Here is an 18,707-nt window from a genome sequence, read left to right on the forward strand (position 1 = left end):
GACTTGGCTAAAATTCTTTGGTAATCTGTCATTGATCCCCATCCAGGTGATTGGCATCTGTTTGCATCTTACCATAAAAGTTAATGCAACAGAGGCCCTGGGTGTATTACATTATTATGAGCCAAATTATTAGTTGTACTTTCAAATGTGACCTGTAGGAAAAGTATCTTTCATTTGCTAATCAGATTGAACCAGAAGCTAATTGGCTTTGAATTTTCTCATGTCAAGTTAAAAGGGTACCCAACAGATTGTTTTTAAACAATCTGTAAAGTTTAGAGCTAATAATAATTTAGAGGTTATGAGAGTTGACTAAAGAATTTGCCAGACAAAGCACTAAATTCTAAGTAAATTTATTCAATTCCAGAAATGGTAAGTGGTTCATGTAAGCTGTCTATACGGTAAGGATTGAAACTTAGGTCTGATGTAGTTCACATCCATTATTATAGGTTCTGTTGTGGAGCCAAAAAGACAACTCATCCAAAATCTAGGCAAGTAGAGCTGAAGATGGAAGCTATTCACCCAAGACCAACTGTCTGACAGGGTCCATTGTCCTGGGCTAGAAAAAGAAAGAGAAAGTGGGCCAAGCAACAGTATTCACCTGTCTCTGCTTCCTGACTCAGGAAGCAATGTGACCACTTGTCTCATACCTCTCTGACACAGTAGACTGTCCCCTCTCACTGTGAGCTGAAATAAATGCCTCATGTCTTGTCATATATTTGTTATAACACTGAGGAATGCAGTTAATACAGATAGTTATTCCAGTCAGCTGATGTAGGTGGGTCTTCTATGTGTTAATTTCACTGGTTAATAAAGAAACTGCCTTGGCTTTCTGATAAGGAAGAACTTAGATAAGCAGAGTAGACTGAACAGAATGCTGGGAGGAAGAAAGCAGCAAGGCAGACGCCGTAGCTCTCCTCTCCGAGATGGATGCAGGTTAGAATCTTCCCAGTAAGCCACCACCTCGTGGTGCTACACACATTAATAGAAATGGGTTAATCAAGATATAGAGTTAGCCAAGAAGAGGCTGGATATAATGGGCTAGGCAGTGTTTAAATGAATACGGTTTCTGTGTTATTATTTCGGGGGTAAGCTAGCTGTGCAGGAGCCGGGAGGGATGAAAAGCAGGCCTGCTTACCTCCTTACTACAGATTGGTGCTTGTAGCTCCTTCTACAATCAGCCAGGAGAGGCTGAAGAAAAACAAGGCTAGTGAGTTATCCAGACCCATTAAGTTGTGAGTGTTCCTTGCTATCGGACAATGATCTTGTATCCTATAAAGATTTGTCATTTGTATGGGTTTAATAAAACAATGATTGGCCAGTAGCCAGCCAGGAAGTATAGTTTGGCTGACATAACAGGAGAATTTTGGGAAGAGAAAAGACTCAGTCTGCAGTCGTTACTCAGACACAGAGGATACAAGATCAAAATCCCTCACTGATAAAAGGTACCAAGCCACGTGGCCAAAACAGACAAGAATTATGGTTTAATATAAGATGTAAAAATTAATTAATAAGAAGCATGAGCTACTACACCAACCAATTTATAACTAATGTAGGCCTTTGTGTGTTTCTTTTGGGACTAAATGGCTGAGCGACCAGGCAGGACAGAAACCTCTTTCAACAGTTCCTACTTATAAATCTCCTGGAAACCAAACAAAACAACACATCTAATAAATCCACTCTTGGCACTCAACCTTATTCAAAAACAGTTCTGTGGATTTTTTGCTACTGTAAGGATCAGAGTCTATTAAATAGAACTCTTAGAGTAGGCTGGATGTTTTTGTAATGGAGCTGACACATAAGTGTCCTTTAAAGAATCAAATGTATTAGGTGAAAGGGCCTTGGGACTGAAGTGGGAGAGCATTAGATGGGACATTGTAGTATACTACAAAAAGTGTATCAGGGCATTCAAGGGAAAGAGAGTCTTCCCTTAAAAAATCCAGAGAGGGGCTTCATTACAAAGGATAACTAAAGCTGGAGCAAGAGAAAGACATCCTTCTTGAACAGAATGAGCAAAGTCAGAGGAGCATTCAAGACACCCCCTGAGCTAAAGCAAACATCTGGCTTTAGAAGTTTTGGGAACTGTCAATAAGTTTCACACCACATGCTTTAGTCTGGAATAGCCTATGTGAAAAGGAACACAGAAGAGTCAGATACTGAGTAGGGCCAGAAAGTAGGAGCTGTTATAAACTATGGCACAAACAGCTCCTTAACTTTCTACTCTAGGCAGAGAACTGCGAGGGGGCATGGCTTCATTTCTTCAGGATGTGGGACCTCCTCAGAGTGACCAGCACTTTCAAGAGGTAAACGATAACATAACAATGTCTTTCTCCTCACTGAGGAGACCTACTCAGTGCTGTCCTTCGGTTGGAATTCCTTCCTGCCTTCTCTGGATTTTGACACAAAAGCTTGTAGTTAAGTTTGACTGTTCACCAGGGCACATCATCCTCAAATGGTTACCTCACTATACTGTATACCCTCTCATTTTTTTCCCATGTATCCCCTAGCATTGTATATTATTAACCTGTTCAGTTCAGTTGCACCTATATCCCTTTTTCTTATCCTTTATATTAAGGTCCCCAACAGTGCAAGCTAAACCTGCAAACATATGCTTGATGTATGTGGGAGATATGGAAAAACATTTCACTTTCATACACTATGGATCACAAGTTAAATTGGACTCAGCCCTACTTCTATTGTATTAGAAGGAAACTTCTTACATGTATAAATTTTTTGTGCATATACATAAGTGTGTGCATGCATGTAGAAGCCAAAGTTTAATGCTGAATGCCATTCCTCAGGTGTAGTAAGGAGCTGCGGGCCGCCAGCTAGCTTTACCCAAAATAATTACATGGAAACTGTATTCATTTAAACACTGCCTGGCCCATTAGCTCTAACCTCTTACTGGCTAACTCTCACATCTTGATTAACCCATTTCTATTAATGTGTGTAGTAACACAAGATGGTGGCTTACCGGGAAGATTCTAACCTACGTTCATCCTGGGCCTGAGCATCTCATGGCGTCTGCCTCACTTCCCTTCTTCCCAAGATTCTGTTCCATCTACTCTGCCTACCTATGCTCTGACCTATCAGGCTAAGCAGTTTCTTTATTAATTAGCCAATGAAAGCAACACATAGAAAGAAGACCCACTTACATAACTCAGGCAACATCCCCTTTCTTTGAGAAAGAGTGTCCCATTGGTATGGAATTCATCGAGTTGGATAAGCTGGCTGGCCAGCAAGACCCAGCGATCTACCTATTTCTACTTCTCCTCACTGGGATTACAAGTAGGTACCACTACACCAGGATTTTTACGTGGGTGTGACAATCAGTTCAGATCTTCATGCTTGTAAGGAATCACTTCACAGACTGAGCCACTTCTCCAGCCCTTATATATGCTTTAAATCCTCTCAGGCTTAATATGTCTCACAATGAAATAAATACAAAGCTTTTTTTGCAAGACTGCTTTGTAGATTATATGTAAATAATATCCTGCAAACATCATTAACATTTTCTTTTTCTAGTTCAAAAGGTACGTTTGGATATTCTATGAGGAAACAATTGTGTTAATTTCAAAGCACTTTCTTGTGGTTAAATCTGCTTAAAGAGAAGGGCTGGAGAGATGGCTCAGGGGTTAAGAGTGAGTACTGCTCTTTGAGAGATGTGAGATTGGTTTCTAACACCAGTGTCAGTTGGCTCACAATCTGTCCCTTCAGCTCTAGGGAAACACAGGGCTGCTGGCCTGTGTGGTCAATTATATCCATTCATAACACACACACACACACACAAATAATAAATTTTTTAAGAGATCATTTCAGATCTCAAGAGACAATACTGTGTCGTCAGTGGAAATGTTTTGCATTAACTGGTTAGCAAGTTCTATGGTGATTATTAACTGCAAAAAAATTAGATCAGTCCCTACTGATAGTACCCACTTTTGTAACCCTATGAATTAAATAAATTACCCCCAAATGACCTTTCTCATTTGTAAGTGGGCACAGCATGCCGTTAATTGGCTTTCCTTTATTGTTTCTACTGGTTATTTTGTTTCCCTCAAGGCCCTGCAGCTAGATTTCAATACTTTCTCATTCAGCTTGTGGACTTCTTCAGAAAGGGATGAAAGGGAAATGCTCTGGCAATTTACACCATGTGTTTAAATACTTGTGTCAAGTAATTGCTGGTTCTGCCCTTCCCATGCTTGTTTCCTGATCAAACATTTAATCCTTCGAAAATGGCTTCTTAAATGCCAAGAGGGAGAGGGCCTTTCCTCTGAGGGAGATGGCGAATGTCAGGGTACTACTATATAAAACAAGGAGCTGGCTAAAAGTTTACAGGGTTAATATGCAATCTGACCAGATGCCAATAACTACAAATACCCAAAACTTGTTTCAAACTGAGTTTCCTTATTCCGAGTGGTATTACATTAGATACTTAATTCAACTGTGTAATAATTTCTGAGGTCACATTTCAGGCACACACTGCCAGATGAGGTTGTGGTGTCACAGTCACTTGAGACTCCTGTTGGTGGGGGAAAGAGATAATAGCAAGAAAAGAAGTGAACAACTTTGCAATCCATAGCTAGCCTGAGGCTTAGAACCAGCTAGGGTGAAAAGTCCTCATGAATGTCAGAATCAAGACCTGATTGCTGATCGGGCCCCATCCACGCCCAGCGATCTCTTCCTTACATCTGATTTAGAGGAAATGGCAAGCCAAGAGCATGTTCACAAATCTCTAAGCCCCTTCTCACAGACTCTCCAGGTGTCTAGTAGAACAGCAGGTGCTAGTTTCACTTCCCCGAGGAAGCCTCCAGATCTCAGGTTTCCAGATTGGACCATAGAGGACATCACATGACGGTGACAGCATGTCCTCTCACTGGCATCATCAACGATATTAATGCATCATGGGTACATCTTAGCTATATGTGTCTTCCTCATAGCATCCTTGGACTCACATGCCTTCCTGGAAGAGCTACTACTACCTTTTCCTGCCATCCATGATGAAATAAGAGCCATCTTGACTATACAAAGTTTCCTACTTCCTCTAAGACCTGTAGGAAGGGACTCTGACCCTATCAGAAGACCTGAATTTTTCTCAGAGCCCCTGCCATGGCTCTGTTTTCAGTTGTGCCTTAATACCTTTTAAAATAATTCTCTAATCCAGAAGGATGTTCTGCCTCATCACCCTTGAACCACCAGATCTTTCAATGACTATTCAAGATTTCGGATGGTTCTAGAACTTTTACTATTAGAAAATCTCACTCTGATATTTTACAGAAACAAAAAAAAAAAAAGGCCTATTGGCTTATTCTCTGAGAAGAAGCCTCCTGGTTTGGTTGGGATCTAAATGTCTGAATGCATACCAAATTTGCAAGGGACTTTTAGCACCCACAGCCACTGGACTCAGGTTGAAGGGAGACATGTTACAGTAATCCAGACTGCTAACTGACATGTCAGAAATTATGCTGATTGTGCTAAATGCAGATAGCTTGGCATATTCATTCCAGGACCGGGCTCCTGTTTCTCATTCATTGCCTATTATTATTATTTTTAATCAATGGTCTACAAAGGGCCTTCACATCTGTTCACCCTCCAAATGGAAACAGTCCCACCTCTATTCTAGAACAGTAGAAGGAGGGTGTTTTCCTTCATTTTGTTTGGAGGGACCTGGTCTGATCTCAAAGAGATCTGATTTCAAATTTCCGAAGTCTTCAAGTATCTTTTTTTAAGTAAGTCTGACAGCTTTATCACTCTCCTAAAGCAGTTTTAGAAATATTTATAATTTGTGGATGATTCATAATTCTTTCTACAACAGAAATATTAGCCTTTGAGATATGATCAAGATAGAATATGTGCACATGGAAGTAACTTATTACTTTAACAAGAATCAATGAATATCAAGACAGTGTGTTTAACTGTAGTCAAACACCTAAGTGAAGCAGTTGATGGAAGGGCACTGGCCATGTGTGAGAGGTTAGTGACCTACAAGCCTCACAGGGACTGAGATGCTCTGGACAGAAAATTTGACATGAGTGATCACACCTGTGGAAGCTTCAGCTAAGGAGACCTATATGGCAAAACCCATTGATATTTATCACTTCCAGACTGGAGAGAAACTTACCTTCAGATGGATTCTTCCATCCCCAAAGTTCCCCCATTTCCATCCTATAAAACCACATGATCATCATGCCACATATATTTTCTTAAAGGACAATTCTACTTCTGAAGAGGAAGCTCTTCTTTCTTTTTTTTCCATATATCCATCAATTTTGATCATATAATGTGTATGCTCTGTAACCAATGCTCTGCTCTCTACTGTGTGCAGACCCCTCGTTTTCTTTTTTTTCCGGTTTAATTTTTTTATCTTATTTATTTTATTTATTTATTAAAGATTTCTGTCTCTTTTCCGCCACCACTTCCAATTTCCCTCCCTCTCCCCCAATCAAGTCCCCCTCCCACACTGAGAGAATGGGGATGTTCTATTGGGAACTCACCAAGGCCAGCTGGCCTGGGTCTGAAAAAGCCTAGGATAAAACGGACTCGCTGAACATAGCAGACAATGAGGACTACTGAGAACTCAAGATCAGTGGCAATGGGTTTTTGATCCCACTGCACGTACTGGCTTTGTGGGAGCCTAGGCAGTTTGGATGCTCACCTTACTAGAACTGGATGGAGGTGGGTGGTCTTGGACTTCCCACAGGGCAGGGAACCATGATTACCCCTCTTTTTCTTAACAATCGTTTGCTGCTTTCAAATTTTATGTAAAATAGAGGGCAACAGAACCCTCTATTGCGTTCAGATTTTGCTATTCATAATACATGTTGATATTAGAAAATCAAGGTTTAAATTAAAAGTATAAACTGTAAAATTAGTGACTAATGGTTTTCTTGATTTGTGTTTCTATGGATTTCTCATTACACTCATTCTTTGAATACAAAATGTGTGTGTGCGTTGTATATGATAAATATTTGTGTAGTTGTGCCTATGTGTATGCAAGTGCCCATTCTACTATTTGTATGAACATGTGAAAGCCAGAAGTTACTGACAGGTATCTTCCTCAATAACTCTTCATTTTTTAATTTATTTTAGACAAAAATCTCTTATTGAACCTAGAATTCATGAATTAATTGATTCAAGTTGATTGACTGGTCAGCAAGCCTCTGAGGTCTCCCTGTCTCTGAGCCTCCAGCAATGGGGTTACAGATATACGCATCTACACCCAGACTTTTCCATAACTAAAGGGGTTTTGAACTTAGGTGCCCACACTCCCTTTATAAGCATTTATTGACTAAGCTATATTCTAAATGTCCCAAACACAGTCCTCATCAAAGATCCTTTTAAATAAATGAACTTGAAATACCAATACTAAATAAAATACAATTTATACTTTAATCATTGTCTTAAAAGATACTCTTGGATTTTTTTGGTTTGGAAATATTGATGTGGAATTCCCCTATTTATGCTATGAATATGTTTTATTACCATTGATTAACAAAGAAGTTGCTTTGGCCTATGGCAGGGCAGAATATAGCAAGGCAGGAAATGTAAGCAGAGATGGAGGAGGAAAGAAGGCAGAATCAGGTAAATGCCTTGTAGCTGCCAAAGGAAAAAGATGCCAGAACCTTACTGGTAAGCCACAGCCTCATGATGACACATAGATTAATAGAAATGGGTTAATTTAAAATATAAGAGATAGCTAGGAATATGCCTGAGCCACTGGCCAAACAGTGTTGTAATTAATATAATTATATATATGAATATGTAAATTAATATTATATATTAATATAATATATATGTGAATATTTGGGACTGGGTGGCCAGAAAACTAAAAAACAGTCTCCACTTACAAACTGTTTTCAACATTTCTGATTATTTCTTTATTAGTTAAATCCCTTTTATCCTTTTGTTTTTCTCAGTTAATACTGATGGTTGGCTCTGTCTTGAGGACCTAGGTATTGTGACAGGGCAAGACAGTGCAGAGGTTCCCATTGCTGAGGAATTTTAACTGTTTAACTGGAATTTGGTCTTGATGAGAAACCTCATGGAAAATTACCTATCTCTACTCTAAGAACCCAAGGTCAATATGGTCAGGCTAACTAATTCTGTTAAACTACCAGCACATGCAAACCTCCCTGTCCAGCTAACTGCTCATCTTTACTTCAGTTAAGCTGCTTGCTTGTGCAAAATCTCACTTGCAACTGCCAAGTGAGATACCAAAATACGAGTTTTGCTTTTAAAAACAAGTGTCTAAACACTTGACACTTCTTTTGGGTCCCAAATACCTGAGTGTAGTCTCAGTCAGCTGGAATAAAGACTTTAAATTGCCTATAGACTGTATCTGGGTAGTCTTACCTGGTGAGATCCTGTAACAGCACATGATGTTTTGCTTATCTTTAAAAAGTGTGTGACATTTGATGCTTAAAACACGTTTTTTAAAATTAATGGGTTATTAACCTGTTAATCACAACTCCTTTGGAGGTGTTATATCAGATATCCTATGTATCAGATATTTACATGATGATCCATAACAGTAGCAAAATCATAGTTATGAAGTAGCAAAGAAATAATTTTATGGTTGGAAACCACCATAACATGAGAAAGTGTATTAAAGGGTCACAACATTAGGAAGGTTGAGAACCACTATTATAAATGCTAATGTTATATTATTAACTACAGTTACCATTAAGATCTGCTTAATTTATATTTTATTAATGTTATAGAGAGATTTATATGATACATAAATATATATAGTCTGTATTATAAATTTAAAGAATTTTAGTTATAGATTAGGTATATTCTATTTCTTTCATTGCGTTAGTATAAGTTGCTGAGAGCATTCGTTAGTTTGAAACTCTTCAGAGGGCACACATCATATCTAGAGTTTTGACTGCTAACATTTCTCCCTCATATGTTACATTCTGTGTTGATATATTGGACATCTTGTCAGCTTATATAGCCTACAAAACTTTCACCCCATCCTTCACCTAGCCCTTTGTGTATTCTCCAGAAACTTTCTTCTCAATGTTTCTTAAAGTATTCATCTTTCTGACTTCTCTGTTATGAATTTCTTCCCCTTATTTGAAATCTCCTTCTTTTATATCTATTTACAGCATTTCTATGGATGCTTTTGATTTTCTCTTAATTTTTTCAAATCATATTTTCTGCAACCCTTTTACAGAATTCTTCTTCAAACACATTTTAGAGAAGGGAATTGTTCTGAATCTTTGTGGAGTTGGTGTTTCATCTGTGCTGAGAAATTCTCTATAACCAATCTAACTTTCTCAAGGGACTGTTTGTTTACTGACTTCAAGAGCTTGGTAGGCTTGGATTTAGCATAAGATTATTCCAGAGTCTGCTCACATGAATCTCACAGTGGCAACAAATCTGAATATCTGTTAGTTTTGCCCAGTGCAGGAATATGGAAAGTAAATCAGATATGCCTAGCCATATAACTTCTGTTATTTTGGTCTTCTGTTAGTCAGATACTAATGGAATCGCTACAAGCTATTCTGAAATGCCAGCAGATTTTACTCTTGGATTGATTTTGTGTGTGAGAGTGGGTGAATGAATACACCCACGCATGCACATATGGAATCCAGAGCAGGATATTGGTGGAATGTCTTCCTTTATCATTTTTCACCCACTTGCCTTTAGACATGGTCTCTCAGTGAGCCAGATGATTGTCATTGCTGCCAGGCTGTCTGACTGCCCAGCAAGTTCTTAGGATCGGCCTGCCTTTCTCCCCCATGCTGGAGTTATGGACAAAAGCAACCATGCTTAGCTTTTTAGATGAGTGATGGGGATTTGAAGTCAGGCCCTCATGCTTACAGAGAATATGCTTTAGCCAGATCCATTTTTGCCACCTGCCTGGTTGGCTTTTTATATGTAGTTTTTTAATCCAGCTTAAAATTTAAAATATAAATATACACATACGAGACCCATATACATCACACATTCAGAGATACATGCACACAGACACACAAAGACACATACACACACATGGATAGATATATCATTTAGTGGTTAAGAACACATATTTTCCTTGCAGAGAATCTGAGCATCCACATTGCCAGCTCACAACCATCTGTAACTCCATTTCCAGGAGATCCTTTTAAAACTACTCTTTTGATCACCTTGGGTACCCTTATAGGTATGCCATAGCACCACCCCATGCAAATAAAAACTAAAATAAAAATCCACAGAAACATATGCAAATGCAATACATGCTATCAATATATCAATAACTATTTTCAAGCCTATGTGTGTCTCTCTCTGTCTCTCTCTGTCTCTCTCTGTCTCTCTCTCTCTCTCTCTCTCTCTCTCTATATATATATATATATATATATATACATATATATTAAATATCTAGTGATTATTTTAGGATATTAGGTTATTACTACAGTGTGATCATAAGCAAATTTAATAGTGATAGAAGATATTTGTCTAGAGAAATAATGTCACCAAAAATGGAATTCTGGAAAAAAATCAAATTATTTCAGCTGAATAGATAGATGGTGCACAATTTGATGAAGTATGTAGGGGATTAGACTTAGGACCTTGTGCTTGTTAGGCAAGGGTTTTGCTGTTGAACTGCATCCCAGCCTGTGCAGACAGAATAAAGGAAACATTGTACTCATCTGTGGAACTCCTGCAGTCAACAGGATGGAGAGGATAAGGTCTTTCAAAGCAAAAATTTCTAATTGTCTTCATAAGCTAAAGTCTAATTCAAATACAAAATTAATTTTTAAAATTTATATTGAATACATTTACAGTCTTCAAGGTAGTGGATTTAGTGATGAGAAAATTAATGGAAATAAAAGCAGAAAAGAACACAGGAGAATATAGAGTTGATTTGGGTGCTCTCACTTCCTACTGAATGTTGACAGCCAAGAGTACATGGCATCTGGGAACAGGGATGAGTTTCACACTGTGAAGGGGAGAATGAGGGATGGGAATGTAGCTTAATGGATCAAATGCTGGTCTAGCATGCACACAGACTTGGATTGTGTCCTCGTAATTCCAGTGCCTCCCAAATTGTGCATAAAGGTGCACACATGTAATCCCAGCAACCAAAAGTAGAAACAAGAGGTTCATAAGGTCAAGGTCATTTTTGAGAAGCTTGAGGCCAGCATTGAAACCTAAGACTTTGAGTCACAAACAAGAGATAAAGTTAAATTAAACATGTAATGTTTTTGGAAATGGTAGAGTAAGCTAAGGCCTGCTTTGTTGACCTCTGTGGTTACACAGAATTCACGTGGGTGTGGCGGGATGTCATAGAAAGGCCATTAGAGTCATTGAATGCCTGTTGTCTGCACAAAGGAAAATACAACTAATTCTCAATAAAATTGAAGCTTAACTTTAGCCGTGCTTTGGATTTAGAACTTATCAAAGTTGCAGAAAAGGCATTCCACGCAAAACACATTGAAAGGCATATGGAAAGAAAGGCAAATTGGTAATATCTTTGAGTGATTTGTCCGGGGCTTTAAAATGTTATGTTAGCCTAGGCTGTCACTTGGATGAGGGGCCTCCTTGAGAGCCTGTCATTGTGTCAGTGTTCCTGCACAAATTTATACTCGAAACATGCATCTCATTTCTCTTTGTTGAAGTTAGAAATTATATCTTTCAACCTAGCAAACACCAATGTCTACTTGGTCCCACACATTATGTAATGTCTGCCTGTGTGTGATATTTCTGTGACAAGAAATATTACCATTACTAGAAAGTATTTGCTAGCAATCATATTGCCACATGTGGAATAATGTCATTTTTTAAATGGTTTGTCTTTTTCCTATGTCATATTCCCATTGGGGGAAATGAAAGGATGATAACTACATGGTAATACTAGAATAGTCAAGGAAAAGAGTGCATGCATATTATTCAGTCGGTGGGAAAGTCTTTTTCATTTCCCTATATGTTGCAAAGAGGGGCCTCTGTTCATCCCAACTTCCCTGCTAGCTTAGCCCCAAAATAATCACATAGAAACTTTATTAATTAAATCACGAATTGGCCCATTAGCTCTATTTCTCATTGGCTAATTATTATATCTTAGTTTAACCTATTTCTATTAATATGTGTATCGCCATGTGGCAGTGGCTTACTGGGAAAGATTTGGCATGTCTGACTCTGGTGGCTCCATGGTGTCTCTCCAACTCTGCTTTCTTCCTCCCAGAATTCCATTTAATTTTTCCCTGCCTACCTACGTTCTGCCCTATTAAGGGCCAAAAGCAGTTTCTTTATTAACCAATGAAACTAACACAAAGACAGAAAGACCTCTTACACCACCCATATTATTAAAATAGTTAAAAAAGAGAAGATAGTAGTTAATAGTAATCAGTTCTTTTTTTTTAATTAATTAATTTATTTATTTATTAAAGATTTCTGTCTCTTCCCCGCCACCGCCTCCCATTTCCCTCCCCCTCCCCCAATTAAGTCTCCCCCCAGCCCGAAAAGCAATCAGGGTTCCCTGGCCTGTGGGAAGTCCAAGGAACCCCCACCTCCATCCAGGTCTAGTAAGTTGAGCATCCAAACTGCCTAGGCTCCCACAAAGCCAGTGCGTGCAGTAGGATCAGAAACCCATTGCCATTGTTCTTGAGTTGTCAGTAGTCCTCATTGTCCGCTATGTTCAGAGAGTCCGGTTTTATCCCAGGCTTTTCCAGACCCAGGCCAGCTGGCCTTGGTGAGTTCCCAATAGAACATCCCCATTGTCTCAATGTGTGGGTGTACCCCTCGCGGTCCTGAGTTCCATGCTCGTGCTCTCTCTCTTTCTGCTCCTGATTTGGACCTTGAGATTTCAGTCCTGTGCTCCAATTTGGGTCTCTGTCTCTGTCTCCTTTCATCGCTTGCTGAAGGTTAATATTCAGGAGGATGCCTATATGTTTTTCTTTGGGTTCTCCTTATTTAGCTTCTCTAGGATCACTAATTATAAGCTCAATGTCCTTGGTTTATGGCTAGAAACCAAATATGAGTGAGTACATCCCATGTTCCTCTTTTTGGGTCTGGCTTACCTCACTCAGGATAGTGTTTTCTATTTCCATCCATTTGTATGCAAAATTCATGAAGTCCTTGTTTTTTATTGCTGAGTAGTACTCTAATATGTATAAATTCCATACTTTCTTCATCCATTCTTCCATTGAAGGGCATCTAGGTTGTTTCCAGGTTCTGGCTATCACAAACAATGCTGCTATGAACATTGTAGAGCATATACTTTTGTTGTATGATAAGGCCTCTCTTGGGTATATTCCCAAGAGTGGTATTGCTGGGTCCAGGGGTAAGTTGATCCCGAATTTCCTGAGAAACCGCCATACTGCCTTCCAAAGTGGTTGCACAAGTTTGCATTCCCACCAGCAATGGATGAGTGTACCCCTTTCTCCACAACCTCTCCAACAAAGGCTATCATTGGTATTTTTGATTTTAGCCATTCTGACAGGTGTAAGATGGTATCTTAAAGTTGTCTTGATTAGTAATCAGTTCTTTAATGAATGACCCCATGATTATACACAAAGAGACGTACATGCACTCGTACATGCACAATATCTGTGAAACAAAGATTATTGGAAATTTATCTTTCTGACATCAAGAAATGAAGCTTGATAGACCTGAGTCTGAGGGACCTCTGGAAGCAAGGTAAAGAAACAAGGACAATAGATAGCCATTTGATTTGGGTTACCTTGCTTAACTGCACAATGTTTACTGAGGGGTTTGATAGAATTATTCCCGGAGCTACAAGAACTGTTATAGAAATGTACGCTAGGGTTAAAGTCTGGGGTCTTTTGCCTCCATCCCTTCTTCCTTCCTCCTCCCTCACTTTCCTCCTCTCTTCTTCCTTCTTTCTCTCCGTCCCTCCTCTTTTTTCACTTCTTCTCTACTTTAATCCTCCTCTCCCCTCTTTCTTTGAAAGAGTTTCTTCATAAAGCCTGATCTGATCTGGAGCTCACCATTCTTCTGTATCAGTCTCTTGAATGCTAGAGTTAAGGTATGGACCACCCATGCCTGGCTTTTGGCTCACACTGTATTTAAGGTGGAAGTCCTTTTGATGGATGTAATTTTTATAGTTTTCTGCTTCCTAGAACAAGTGCAGGAAGTCAGCCTTTGGCCATCATCTCCTGGCCCGCCATAACCTATGTTATCTTGTGGTGTTCCTGTTAGCTCAAGAACAATGCTGAACAATAGAATCCCTCTCCCCATCTCCAGATATCAGTCTTACCCATAATCCACTTGCTACTCTTCTCATAATATGTGAAGACAAGCTCTTTGCATTTGTGACTAATAAAGAAATGGATAAAAACAGAAATTTAGAAAACTTGAGCTGTTCTTACTATAATGGTCTCTGTTTTGGTGCTCCTATTTGTAAATTCAATTGGATAACTACATGCATTGCTTGATAATTATGACAAAAATTTCATGAATATTTATTTCTTTTCCTGTAGCATTCTCACCTCATATATTCAGTCCTAAAACAAATGAAATTATGAATATAAATACTTTTAATTTGTATTTGACAGACACTTTTTGTTGTTCTTTAGGACATATATGCTTCACATAATTAAGTTGTTTTTACTTCATTTTTTAAAAATTAGATAAATTTTTTAAAAAACCAACTTTTCTTCATGTGTGAGCTCTCCACCATGTAGATGCGGGTACTCACAGAAGACAGCAGAGTCCTGGAGCTGGAATTCTAGGCTGTTATGAGCTGCCTGGTGTTGGATCTGGGGACTAAATCCAGGTCCTTCAGAAAATCAGCAAATAATATACATGCTAAGGCATCGCTCCAGCTCTTACATTGTTTCCTAGCTAAAGAATAATTCTTTAAAGAATCATAGGATTCTTTGAGAATGGACAAAAGGCAATTATTCTGAAACATGACTGTTTTTTCTCATATCACTCTCTTTCTTCCCTCCTCTCCACCCCCCCACTGTCCTCCTTCCCTCAAAGTGTATTATACATCAATGGCACCTTTCTGATGACTACGAGATGTTCAAGAATTAAGTTCCCAGCCAAGCAGTGTAAAAACATCTATTTATGTCTATAATTCAGGGGCAGAGTTCACTGAAGATTCTGACACATTAAAATAAGATTAGTTTTTAAAATTAGATTTGTGACAAAAGGGCACAATAATAGTACCGCCACTCTCATCTGTTATTCTCTCTACCTAATATTTAATAACATGTTCAGTTTACTTTTAGATTTTTCAGATGCGTGTGCTCTTTCTCTCTCTGTGTATATGTGCATGAGCATCTGTGTGAGTGTGTGTGTGTGTCTGTCTGTCTATACCTGTAGGTGTGTAAATGTGTGAGGGTATGAGTGTCTATGCACATGTGTTCAGGTGTGTGTGTGTGTGGATACTAGAAGGCAATTTCTTCTGTCTTTGCTCAAGGGCTCTCCACCTTTATTTTTGAGACAGAGTTTCTCATTGACTTGGAACTCTCCAAGTACGCTGTACTTGTTGGCTGTGGTGCTCCAGGGATTCTAGAACATCTGCCTCCCTACTGCTGGGCTTCCAGAGCACATTTTAATGCTTGCCTTTTTGTTACACAGGGTCTAGGGGCTTACTTTTCAGATACAGTAACATCTATCTGTAATCGTAGTATTATATGGCTAGATGGGAGGCAGAGTCAGGGAAATACATTGATGTCTGCAGGCAGCTCAGCTAGCCTGGTATATGGAGCGATGTACAACAAGATACCCTGCCTTAAATAAGATGGAAGGCAAATAATGAGACACGAGGTTGTTGTCTGGTTTCCATGATGTGGCATGCACCTGCTTGTACGCACACACAAATCACATACACACATACATTAAAACAATTATGCAAATTATTAACCTCTGTGTTGTTTTTCCTTGCGATCATAGAAGTGAAAGTGCTGTGCTACTACAAAGTTTATGATTATACCTTAATAGTATCATATTACAGCTAAAAACATAAAATGTCATGAATGTTTTTATATGTACTATTAAATTAAATCTTGCTTATTCCATAAATTTTAAGAAGAACAGAAAATTAGAATAAAGGTTAAGTGTTTGATTTATAAATTATAAAGTATTTTTATAAATTTCCTTTTATTTTTCTTGGATAGTTCTGCATTTTCCAATTACATGTGTATTGGGTATCTCTTGTACCTGATATCTGTGGTATCTCTGTCTTGGGATCATGTTAAACCTTGCATTTTAGACCAAAGGACTGGTTTGGTGCCCAACTTTCTTTCTGATGTCCTTCCAATAATTTCTGTAAATTTCTATACTTCCTTGGGCTCTTCTTGTTGCTATAATAAAGCACTCTGACAAAATCAGCTTAACAGACAGAGGGGTTTGCTTTAACTAATAGTTCAAGGTTATAGTCTATTATGATGGGGAAGTCAAGGCACCCAGAGCTTGAAGCAACTGGTCACATTGCATCCTCTGTCAGAAAGCAGAGATAGACGAATGCAAGCTAGTATTCAGTTCACTTTCTTCATTATTTTACAGTGCAGGATTCTATGACCAGGGTATAGTACTGTTCACATTTAAGATACGTCACCATCAACTAACAAAACCAAGAAAAATCTCTTCATTATTACCCAAAGGCTTATTTCCCACACGTTTTATATTCTATCAAGGTGACAACTGAGAGAAATCACCATAGGTTCAAGATCTGTTTGAACCCCTCCACTTGCTGTGTGCTCAACCCATGTTTCGATCTCTTGCCTGGCTTGATTCTCTCCCTGTGATGGTCAGTGCTAGCTGTCAATTTGACAGAATCTAGAATCGCTGAGAAACTGGAACCTGTGCCATGCTTATGGGGAATTATCTTAAGTTCACCATTTGTAGTGGGTAGACACACCCACAGTGGGCAGCATCATTACTTAGGCAGGATATTTTAAACTATATAAAGTGGGAAAAGCAAGATGAACAGAATTATATATGTGTTCACCAATTCTTCATGTGATTTTGAATAGGATATGATCAGCTTGCTAATGCTTCTGCTGCTGTAACTGCTCGGCATGATGAGGTGTAACCTAGAACTTTAACATCAGACTCTGTCTCCCTGAGGTTGGTCTTCTCAATGTATTTCATTACACCAACAGAAAGATGATCTCAACCTTCTCAGTTCCCTAACTATTGCTCCTTTTCCCACTGCACTACTTTTACAGGCCTCTCGTCATTTGTTCTTTCAGAAACGGTGGCATGGAGGGTGTTGGACATAGCCAGGTATGGAAAACTGAGTCAGTCTGTCTTAGTCTCATGCTTCCATCAGGCAAAAGAAGCAGTAGAACAAGTATAATTCTTTTTAGTTACTTAATTTGAATCATTTGATGTAGCTCTTCTGGCTTTTATCTCAACTCAATCCTCTGGTGCCACCCAAACTTTTATTTCCAAACACGTGAGAATGTATGAACTCTGAGCCTAAAAGGCATTCATATTAATTTTTGAAAAAGAATGAAATTATGTCCCATTGACCTCTAGTGACAATACACTAATTTACATGAGCAACTACCGAGTCTTAGTATTATTATTAGTGTAGGCAGCTTACACCTAAATATGACAATTCAATCTACCTTTTATGCTAGCTATTCCTTAAAGGCCCAGGCAGTGGAAAGGCAGGTTGAGCCCTGAACTGTAAAAGTGAGGAAAGCAAGAAGCAAGCAAGTATGCAGTAAGTCTGCTTGTCCTGCTAGCTGTGGATGAGTCTTTGAGAATTCCTCCTTTGAGTTCTCAGAAATGATGGAGAAGCCAAAATAGAATTACGAGCTAACTTGAACTCTTTCTCCCATCATTGTTGTCAAGGCATTTATCATAGCGGTAGGAATGAAACTAGAACACCCAAGAACTCATGACCACTCCCTACACTCCAGGTTAATGGTTCCAATGGCACCACTGGAGAACAAAGCTTACAATACATTAGGTTGCAGGAAACAATCACTACTGAGCCTGTAGCATGATGTCTCTGACGAATTCTTTTAGAATCTTTGTAATTTGCAGATTTCTTCAGTCTGGCCTTGAAGAGAACAGTCTTTCTTTTACTCTTTATTTTAGTCCTTTTTTTTTGTCAGTTTAATAGAGTGTATGTCTGGTCACTTTTAACCGTAACTAACTGCCAGAGAAAAGAATACAGAAGCTCAGAGACTAGGTCATACAAAAAAAATGGTTAAGTTTAAAAGTGTCCAGATTTTCAAAGTCATCTAGGACTTCCCAAGATAGAGGGGCTATGAAATAACACAGTGGAAAGGGCAGAGAGGTGACAGTCGTCATTAATATCAGCATGATTGATTCATATCCTTGAAATGTACCAAGCTTTAACTCAAGTTCAGTAACTCCATGATTTATATAAGTACAGTGTATGTCAGTTCATTAGCAGGTCATTAGTGAGCCTGGGGTTGAAGTTCTAAAATATACTTAGGAAAATCAGAAGGGTTTGTACCTTAAAATAAAATTACCCCTGCAAGCTTACTTTTAGAGTAAGGGGTGTGTCTGTGTATGTAGAGATATGGGCATGTCTGTGTACATCGGGTATGTGCATGCCCAATTGTTTTCCATTTTTATGCATTTGTTTGTCTGTGTGAGCACTTGTATGTGTTTAGTGCAGGTGTCTGTAAGCCACAGAGCCCTGGTAGAGGTCAGGGAACCTCAGGAGTTGCTCTTCACCTTCTACCCAGCTTGAGACAGGGCCCCTTATTGCTTTGCTACTGTGAATAGCAGGCTAACTGGTCTCCACATTTCTAGGGTCTCCCCAGACGGCT

Source organism: Microtus pennsylvanicus, chromosome 10, assembly GCF_037038515.1.
Source record: "Microtus pennsylvanicus isolate mMicPen1 chromosome 10, mMicPen1.hap1, whole genome shotgun sequence".
Lineage (NCBI taxonomy): Eukaryota > Metazoa > Chordata > Mammalia > Rodentia > Cricetidae > Microtus > Microtus pennsylvanicus.